We start from the raw sequence: 10845 nt of genomic DNA on the forward strand, positions 1-10845 counted from the left end.
CTATGTTTTCTTCTAGAAGTTTTATGTTTTCACGTCTTACATTTAGGTCTTTAATCCATTTTGAGTTTATTTTTATGTATGGTGTGAGAAAGTCATCCAGTTTCATTTGTAAATGAGCTTTTGAAAGCAATTTTCTGTCAAGTTGTGTCCTTATTCAGCCCAGTGCATCAAAGGCAGTTCTGGATGCAATTACATTATGAGATTAACATTAAAATAAACATTTTGACTCATTTTAGGGTTACCCAGGATATTCTGATCCATCACAACAGTTAAAGGTAGAAGTCTTTCAAAAAGTTATTTTTTCCAGTTTTATTGAGGTATGATTGACCAAACAAATTACTTTTGTTAGGGATCTTTTATTAGTAAAATAATTGACCTGGGGTGGAATTTAAATGAGTGGTCCTAACAGTAAGTTTACAATTGTCAAAGTAAAATTTTAAGTATCTTACTTGCAGATTTAGATTTGTATTGTATACCTAGCAACTTCTGCATTTGTTTTAAAACCATTAAAACAAGAACAATAAATTTAAATTGGAACTTTGATAATATATAAGTAGTAAGGTCAAATTATATACTTGAACAGATCTAAAATATATCCTTTCTTTTTTTTTTTCCACATCATTATTTTTAATGTCCAGCATTTACAATACAAGGGCCAGAGCTTTCTCCCCAACTCAAGTTTATAAATTCTCAATTGGCTTGTGAGGCCAGTAGGGATACTTCTTGTCTAATTTGGTTTCTGGGAAGACTTCATTCAGGTCCTCAGTGGTCATCTAATCAAATGGAATTATGTTCCTCATCTTCTCCAGCTCATTTTCATATTCCTCAATCCTGGCCTTTGAGAGAGACATCAACTCGGCACAACTTTTCACATCTTTTTCTTCAGCATCCACCTGAACAGTATATTTATCCTCTGGCACAGGAACCTTCAGGGCATTAAACTTCTCAAAGTCATCTACCAAACCAGCCTTCGCCACATTGACCTTGTAGTAAGCCCAGTCGATAGCAGGTGGTTTCTCAGGGAGAGTAGCCAACCTGGAGGTAAGTGTCTCATGCCAGGATTTCAGGGAGTTAGCAATGGCCTTCTGGTTTCGGGGTATGATCTCCCCAAAAGCTACCCAGTCAATGGTTTTTAGAGCAAGTTTTCGCGCAGCCATCTTGAGATCCTTCACGGACCCAGGCGGCCCATATATCCTTTCTTTTAATGATTGTTTCTTTCGAGTCCTTAATTACAAATGGTGGTAGTGTCAGTATTGTGGCCATTAATGAAATCAGCTATCTCTCTGCCTATCTGGCTATGTGTGACATTATTTTTACAGCTACTTTGGTTGTGTTTTGATAACTCAGACTGGTTGTATCCTGAAAATGAAAATATGAAAAATGAAAATATAAGAAGTCAATTAACCAAATAGAGGTTAGATTCTCTGAAATGTCTTTCAAATCTAAATTAAGAGTCAGTTTTGAACTGAGTGAAAGTGTACTTAATTTTGAAGAATAACTTAAGTACTTTTTAAAAACTTTCCTAGGTTCAGTGTTTTTAATACAGCGTGTCACAGAAATAAGGTTGCTAGTGGATTGGAATATATCAAGTTCAGTACTTAGGAAGATTCAGCTTATTGCTACCTGGGCATTCTGAAGAAAATTTCTCTAAACTCCAGATGTTTCTGCTTCCACAGAAGCATACATACTATATGCATGGTTGGAAAATTTCAATGTAATCAACTTTATCTCCCTGCCCCAACGTAACTGATACTCCTGAAACTATTTTAACAAATCCTCTGTTGTTCTCTGAACGTGTTTCACATTCCATCCGTTGGTTTAAGAGTCAGCTCAGATCCCTTAAGTCCTTTCTGGCCCACAATTGTGGGGTTTTTTTTTTAACTAAATTAAAATGTAGGTTTTCATCATTCCCTGGCAGTTAAATCACATTCTGTCTTGTAATATTTCTTCTCACATTTATTATACCAATTAACTGAGTGACACAGAGCAAATCACAGTACATCCTGTGGCCTCAATTTATGAGTTAAGTGATTTCTGGGGTTCTCTGCCTTTAACAAGATAGTCACTGTATTCATAAATTGTCTAAAGCCTGAGTGTCATCACCTTGAGCCCTGAAAATAGTTTGAGACGAAGTATACTGTTGTGCAGAGACTTGGCAGAAGTCAGGAGACCTGGCCTCAGGTCTTTTCTCTGCCCCTGACTAGGAATGTAACTACCACCTCTCTGTACGCTGATTTTTCATTTTTGTGAAATCAGTGTAAGTCGAGTAGTATAGTTGTTGGATAAATTACTTTGAGGAAGTTCTTGAAATGAACAGTGAAGTTACTTGCAACTTTAGTTTCCTGGGCAGGTTTCCTAGAATATTATTGCCATGGGAGTGAAGACAGTTGAATAGTCAAGTTGTTCATGTTGACAGTAAACTGTGGGTGTCACTAGGCACCAACTTGGGTCCTCCTGTCTACTGAGGGGAACAGGAAAAGAAAAAGGCTATTCTGCCTTCACTATCATTGTAAATACTGAAGCCTACTCTATTCTCTTAACAATCACGTCCTTCACAGCAGAACCCAGATTTTCCATTTTCCCACATCTTTTTCTCTTCAGCCATGTGCTTCAAGATAAGCTGACTCCCACCTCACCTACTAGGGTTGAATTTGGATTATTAAGACACATGTGGTCCAGCTTGAGCCAGTGAGGAGGTAGGGGCTTCTCATAAGGTCTCTGCTTAAAAATGAGGACTCAAAGGAAATGTCTTTTTCTTTTGGAGTTGGCCATTTTCTTAGAATTTTGTGACCATCTCAGAGCCTGAGGATGAAATGAACAGGATGGCAGAGCCAAGAGAATCAGAAAAGCAAAGCTAGAGCTTTGCCAAGAGCACATCCTACCTCCAGACATCTTGTTATTAGAGATAATTTTCCTTATTACCTAACGGTGTTGAATAAGGCTTTTCAGGTATTTGTAACTAAAGTATCACCATGGTTGTCACCTTTCTGGACTTTGTGAACAATGGTATCTTGATTTGGCTTAACTCGGCTCAATTCCATGTCATTTTCAGATTGTTCACCTCAAGCTATGGTTTACTTTTCTTCCTGTGACATTCCAAGGTCAGGAAAAAGAGTTATCTTTATATATGTGGTTGAAACTAATGGGATAAGTCAGACATACTCTAAGACTTGGTAGTGAAAGGTTAAGTGAGTATAGTTTTCCTTTTTGGGAGCTATATTTTTTTCCTTAATTTTGCTCACATTTTATTACGTCAGCGTTAGGATCTGTAAGCATTAGATGTGAAATCCTGGAAGCTAAAAATAGTGTGTTGAGTATAAGTATAGCTAGCTATTTAGTGTTAACTCAGGCTTTGAGCCTAAAATAGCCTTGTTTGGCTTGTAAAATACTCTTATTTAGATTTTGTGTTTAGTGAGCAAATTTCTATTTATCATTTTTGACAGTAACTTGAGTTTTCCACTGAGAATGTGAACAGTATAAGTTTGAAGATGGTAAAGAAGGAATTATTTTGCCATTCTGTCTCATTTGAGGAGGAGCAAATGAAGGATGAGGTAGTAAAGGGTGAAGTTTGTTTATGTCTTCTGGAATGTTTCTTTTCTAAGTTTATTGTTTGTTTATTACCAAGATTAAATGAAAATGTGAAAATGCCAATCATAACTTAGCATGTGCAAACAGCTTGATATGGAATGTTTCTAGTCTGATGTTTATGAAAGGGAATTCCAGCAAATAACCGTACTGCTTAATAGACTGTAACTTGCGTTGTAGTTTGAATTGTTCATTTTGCAAACCTGTCAAGAATGCGGTTACTTTTTTTGATGCCCGAGCTTCTTATCAATGCATGCCTTGATGCCTCATTGTTGGGGGAGCCAGACTCCTTGCTAACTTTGAGTTCTATGCTGTATGTAAAACTTTTTAGTTATGTTCACTGTTTAGGTATGAATCCAAGTCATTAAATGGCTCCAGCCTTCAGGCTGATTTTTAATCTGAGGATATGCAAATTGTGTAAAATGATGTGTTACTTATTCTCACTCTTGGATATGAACTTCCAGGGAAATTATAGTATACAAAGACGAGCCACTGTGATGAGTTTTTCATTAAAGGGCTATCTTTTATTCTGTGATTATAGCCTTCTTAATGTTTTAAAATGAAAAATGTCAGATTTTTAAAAATGGCCTTACTTTAGTAAAGTTAAGAATTGACAGTCTCTTGGGAGTATCTTAAGTTTGGAGAAATCTACTGGACCATAAAATTTTGAAGTCCACTCATCTTTTCCAAGATGAGTAAACTGAAGTTTCTTCCCTAGACAACTCATGAAGGGCAAATAGTAAGAATTCCAATATTCTCACAATTGATTTCTTCTTTCATCATAAAATTTTCTGTGAGTGGAGTTATTGGAAGCTATGCCATGTTATACAATGGTAAGCTTAAATGTTCTGTTCATATTGTTAAATAGAACCCAAGTCTGATCAAGCAGGGCTGTTGGCTTATAGGAGATCTATCCGGTCACAGTTTGTATTTACTGTGCAACGTAAGCCTGTAGTAACCTCATTTTTCTGTGTCTCTGTGTTATGTTGGAATCATCAAGGAGAATAACTGAATTTTAGCTTCATCAGTAACATTTCCACCAGTTTGTATAGGGAGATCAAATTAAATCTGATATTGGTGCTAAGGAATAGAAAGTGCACCAGTTGGGTACACTGAGGGTCTGTAACCTTATTATTTTTTTCTGGTTGAAGCGTCATTATTATATATAGTAACAGGGAGAAGTACCCAAGTTAAGTTCATGTCAGTCACATTCATGTCCTGGCACCTTGTAGAAGAGCTCAATAAATGTTTGCTCAGTATATTTACTTAGCTGTTTACCACTGATCTTGAGGTAGACAGTCAAAGAAAGCTCTGACTTTGCACAAAACAGTTTTTATTAGAATATTTTCCATTTTATTTCACTAATAATTCTCTGTCCTATGATGCCCATGAATTTACCTTATCTCTCCTGTGAGGTATTGTTAAGAACACTTTACTCATGGGGTGCCTCGGTGGCTCAGTTGGTTGAGCATCTACCTTTGGCTCAGGTCACGATCCCAGGGTCCTGGTATGAGCCTGCGTCCCCAGAGCGGGGAGTCTGCTAGTCCCTCTCCCTCTGACATTTCCCCTGCTCATGCTCTCTCTTGCTGTCTCTATCAAGTAAATAAATAAAATCTTTAAGAAAAAAAGCACACTTTACTCATGTGTACTGCTGTAGAGTTTACAAAGTGCTTTCACAAGCTTTGTCTCATTTGACTCACCACATCCTTAATGAGTGGACAGGGCAACTATTATTATTATTATTTTACTGATAAGGAAATTGAAACTCAGGCCAAAAGACCTGCTTGAGGTTACACAACCATTAAGGGGGTGGATTGAAGACTTGAACCTAGGTTCACTTAACTGGTAGAGTTCAGTGTTTCTCAGATTATCTTTAGCTCACTAGTCCCACATGATGTTTCATGAAGAAGAGTCTCATGGTAAAATGAATTAGGGAAAGTTTGTATACGCTGTTCCTTCTGGATGTTCGTAGTACAGACAAAATCCCTGTACCAATAAGACCAGTTTACCTTTGTTTAACCTGATGCTTCCCTATAGAACCTCTTTTTAAATTAACATTCTTTAAACATCTCAAGGTATTAGTTTTCCTTGGTTTCCTTAAAGTACGCTTTGGGGGAGTGTTAGTATAGAACTTTTATACCATGCTACCCTCATCTTATATGGGGCTTTTCTTTATGGTACCTCATAATTTAAGCTTCTTACTCAATTGTTGAATGCTGGCTTCCTGAAAATATACCAAAATAATCCTATTGATTAAGCAAAGCTGAGTTTATTCTTTACTATGGTTAGGACAATCACTTCATTGACAGAGTCTTAGTATACTGTGTTCTGGAGAGAGGGAGAGAAAAGGCAGATTATTTGAGTTCCTTTGAGGTCTGGTTTAAGGTGGGTTTCTTGATTTGAGGTCTTCTTTATGATTGGACAAATTTGGGACTAGGATTTTAAAGTAAATCTTGAAAAGTAAATAGTCATTCAGTGCTACCTGTTCTGAGAAGGGAGTATATACTTTGTTGAGGGGAAGTTGAACAGTGTTCAGATAAAGGACTTTGAGGAAGTTCTTGAAATGAACAATAAAGTTGTTTGCAACTTTAGCTTTCTGGGCTAGTTTCCTAGAATATTAATGCCATGTGAACGAAGACAGTAGAACAGTAAAGTTGTTAATGTTGACCGTCAGCTGTGTGATTGCAAATAGTTTCAGTTCTCAGTATCACCCCCTTATTGCCATTCTTTGGTCTGAGCTGAAAGATTTGTAAAGGGATGTGGTCCCACAATCTTTACTACAGATCTTCACTGCTGTTTGTGGCATCATGATCATGTATCACGGTTCCCAGATGGTTGTTTCAACAGTGTTAGGGTTTTTTTTGTTGTTGTTCTTTTCATTTATCATTTGTTTACTTATGTGATGGGACACCCGGTGCTGAGCAGCATTTAAAACTTGCCATCACCCATCTGAGACCCTGTGAAACAGACAATTTCTGGGAGAAGGGCTATGATCAGAGTTTGTAGAGTCCCTTTTAAACCCTGAGCCAGGAGTACACAAATTAAGATGGAAGAACAGTTTTCATTTCCATTGTGATGAGTCTGCAGTACTGGACATGAGATTATTAGCCCAAATTACCTAATTTTGTGTTTTCTATGTTAGCTTATCAGATCTCTTTTAGAAGTATTAAAGATGCCAGAGAGGTGTGCAGGGATATAATCACACCATTTTCCCCTAAAACAGCACGTGCTTCCTCTCAAGACACCAGTATTGTATCTAATGGGCTCTTACTCAGTTCAATTTCCTGAACCTCTTGCATGAGAATTACCTTGGTGGAACTTTATAGCCTTAGCAGCTTTGTCTAGCTCTCCTGCTTTTTTCTCTGAACTATAGCATGTAAGATGTCTCCCTATTTCTAGGCCTCTTGCAAAGTAAAATAAAAAGTCTAGCAAAGAAAAGAAAGCAATCTAGAATCCACTCTGAGTGGCTAAGGTTTCAGTTTTCAAAACAAGGCCCAATTTTTCTCCTTTCACTAATTTACCTAATTACTTTTTCTAAGAGGCAAATTGATGAGTCAGAGTGGCTGATACCAGCCTATTCTGAGGGCAGGTGTCCATTTACCATGGTAACAATCCCTTGTCCAGTTTGCAGTTAGTAGCCAATAGACTTTCATGTTACAGATCTAATTGTACTACAAATTCAATTTTCTGTTACAAATGGAGTTATTGGTGGCCCCCCAGTCAGTCATCTGTTTTTGGTTAGAATACCCTTATGGGGTTGTCAAATGTTTTTTTATTATTTGGGGCCACTTAAGAGGAGTCTGGCTTCAGGTGTTGAAATTTATAGTGTCAAGATCATCAGTTAGGCCTATCTAAAGTAAAAAAAAAAAAATGTGTGTTTTACCTGTAAAACTAGGTAAAGTGGGACAGCTTCCAAATCTCTGCCCTGTGTTCCCTAGTTCTCTTCCAGGGTCTATATCTGAAAGTTCAGATACCGAAGCTAGCTCCTACAAAAGGTCCCAAATACTAGTGTTGGTGCATACCAGAACCTTTTTTTCTACATATAATATCATAGAGGATTTTAGATTTCTGGCTATCCATGTGTTGTTTGCCATCTAAAAAGTTGCCTAACGAAAGGATTGAGTTTAGTTCCCCGGAAAGTTACCAGATTTCATGCAAGGAAATGGAATCAAGGGAAGCGGCATAGTTCCTCTCAAAGGAGAACGCGTGATTCCACCAGTTCGGTTGTATGGTTTACCAGTTCATGAGTAATCTGGCCTTCCGGAAGGCCGCATCTTTGGGTCTTTAGGTTGTGCACAGTTCGGGGGGGTTCCGAGGCAAGTCTCCTACCTGTTGATGGTGAGATTGGATGTATTGCACGAACCCCTTGAAATACTTGGTTGTCTCCTTGCTAGTAGCATGTAGAGTCTAGAATCAGATGTAATACTCCTAGATACCTGGACAGGCCTGTCACTCGTGAGGCAAGAGTTGGTGAACCCCAGAGGAGTCAGTAAAGCCAATGAGAGTATCTTCAAACTATAGAACTTGGAGAGTCTCAGAGCTTTGCTAAACTGAGTTTCAGAATTCCATGTGTTCTTTCTACTTTTCCTGGAAGTGGGGACAATGCATAGCAGACTGTCTGAGTAAGTGGTAGTAACTCTTTAATAACAGTCCCAGAAAAATTGGTACCCTGTTCACTATAGAGAGAGATTGGGATTCCTCAGGTTAGGGCATGAAATCAGGTAATATTTTTTAGACTATAGAGCTAGAAGTCTGGCACGAAAGGATTTCAGTATATTCTGTGAATAAGGCTAGAACAATGGCCAGAGCATATTTAATACTCATACCAGGGTGTAGTTGTATGAAATCCGTTTGGAAACGTTCAAAGAGGACCTGAATTTGGGGCTCTTGTCCAAGCTCAACCTTTATAGTTTTACCAAGATTATGTTGGTGACATGAAACATAACGTCAGAGGTACCACCAGCAGTCTAAGTTTCCCCACTGTTGGTTAAATTTGTCACTTGACTGAGCTAAGGGATGCCCAGATAGCTGGTAAAACATTATTTCTAGGTGTGTCTGTCAGGTTGTTTCTGGAAGAGATTAGCATTTGAATCATTGGACTGAGTAAAAAAGATCTGCCCTATTAATGTGGGTGGGAAACATCAAGTCAGTTCAGGGCCCAAATAGAACAAAAAGGCAAAAGGAGAGTGATTTTCTCTCCTTTTCCCCTTGGACATTGAAGTTCCTTTCTGGGGGCCTTTGACCTTGGACTGAATTATTTCATGGGCTTTCCTGTTTCTCCAGCTTGCAGAGCAGAGAACAGATCACAGGACTTCTTGGCCTTCATAACCACATGATCCAGTTTCTGTGTGTGTGTGTGTGTGTGTGTGTGTTTGTGTATTTATTTATTTGCTTCTGTTTCTCTGGATAACACTAATACACCAATGTTGTTTCAGTACAGTGGCCAATTTTTCCTTACTGTAGTGAGTAGTTTCATGTAAACCAACATGCCATGCTGAGAGAGGTTAAGAGATTATCCATATGAATTTCCATCCAGATTTCTTCCAGTAGATTTCTTCTAACTCTATATCTAATTGCTGGCATCTTGTAAAATAGCCTCACCTCTTTAAAAGTTTGGTCTTTTGGGATTTCACGGATGCTAGGATTTTAATAAAGATGCCTGTCTCGCATTGTGATTAACCAGGGTATTTTGTTTAGTGTTGTGTTATCCCTTTTGAGATGAGTTCCAACCATTATAATAACCAGTACTTTAGGAAGTATTAGAGTACTTAAAAGTTCTTTAATCTGCTAACTGATCTTAATTAGATTTTCTGTTGAGATCACGACTCATACCTGTTAATCAGTTTATATATTGATTCTCTTATGCATAAGTAGCCAACAAGGTCTGGTGAGTATAATGAGGCAAATGTTACCTCTTGCCGGGTGTCATATCCTAGAGGTGAAGTATGAGACTTGTTATAGTGTGTCTCCCCTAATATTTTTCTCGTGTAGGTCCATCAAGAAGAAAGTTTAAGTCTGTGTTTTCTAATAAATCAGTTTGGAGCATAGGTCGTTCCTGCACAGGTTAAACTTTAACGGTTACGAGTGTCTTCGGGAAATAGAAGGGCAGCAGTATTCAAAGTACCGCAACAGCGGGTGTAAATGCATGCAAGAGAAAAATAACAGGATTTCATAGAAAACAGGATCGCCTGCTGAGAAATGTGTATTTCTAGCAGGCAACAAAGATTGTACAGCATGAGACACCCTCAAGTTTAAAGGAGACCCTAAAACCAAGTCTGCAGAAGCCTCCACTAGGTTAGCTGCTGTAGCTGCTGTCCTCACCAGGTCCGTAGATTTTGGTACTAGGTTAAGAGGAAGACTGTAGTAAGCACTTGGCCTCTAGTGATTCCCATGAAATTGAATCAGAACATTAAAAGCTTGCTCAGATTCCTCTTGTACAAATAGAAAGGTTATGATAATTAGGAAAACCCATAGTGAGACATTGTTGAAGAGTTCAGCTTTGCTGCTGTAGTACAAAGACAGCCTAGGGTAATCTGTAAATGAGTGAGTGTTGGTGTGTTCCAGTAATACTTTATTTATAAAACAGGTGACTGGATATGGACATTTTCTTTTACTGAAGAATTTAGTCTTTACTATTTATTGTGGTTACTAATAAATTCGGAGTTCTTTCCACCATCTTATTTTATTGCTTTATAGGCATTCTTATATACGTATTTTTCCCTTTCTTTTGGACACAGATTTTTAAAAATTTTGTTTTAAATTCCATCTTTCTTCTCCATTGAAAGTGATGCTCTCTATTTTAATTTTTTTGTGCTCCCAGAAATTCTAAAAAGCATGTTTAACTTAACAGATTCAAAATTTAATTGCTATTTTTGCCAATTGCCCAAGTTATATACTATTATTTTTTATTTTACTTCTCTGTATTTAACCCCACAATTTTGGTATGATTGTCACTGCCTCATACAGTAGTAGTTTAGACTTTCTTATGCATTTTCGACTTATCTTGCTCACCATTGATTTTTGCATTACAGACCATTTTTGGGAGGGTCCATTTTATTTCTTTCTGGAGTAGGTCTTCTGATTTTTAGAAGCCAGTTGTTAGACTGATTTCTCTGATGTAATCTTTTCCTCTGCCTGCATTAAGATCTACCCTTTGTTGTTCTGTAATGTCTAGTTGTGAATCTCTTTAAGCATTTTAGGATTCATCGAGATTCATGAATCTGAGGATTTGTTCCTTTTACCAGTTTTGGAAAATTTTCA

General features: G+C 37.7%; 1 pseudogene; it reads right to left on the reverse strand.

Moving 5' to 3' along the window:
• Window positions 1-407: 407 nt before the first annotated feature.
• On the reverse strand, window positions 408-1244 carry LOC112822782 (ATP synthase peripheral stalk subunit d, mitochondrial pseudogene; annotated as a pseudogene).
• Window positions 1245-10845: the final 9601 nt, after the last annotated feature.

Source organism: Callorhinus ursinus, unplaced genomic scaffold (genome assembly GCF_003265705.2).
Source record: "Callorhinus ursinus isolate GAN/ISIS: 27379988/994484 unplaced genomic scaffold, GSC_fseal_2.0 scaffold8, whole genome shotgun sequence".
NCBI lineage: Eukaryota > Metazoa > Chordata > Mammalia > Carnivora > Otariidae > Callorhinus > Callorhinus ursinus.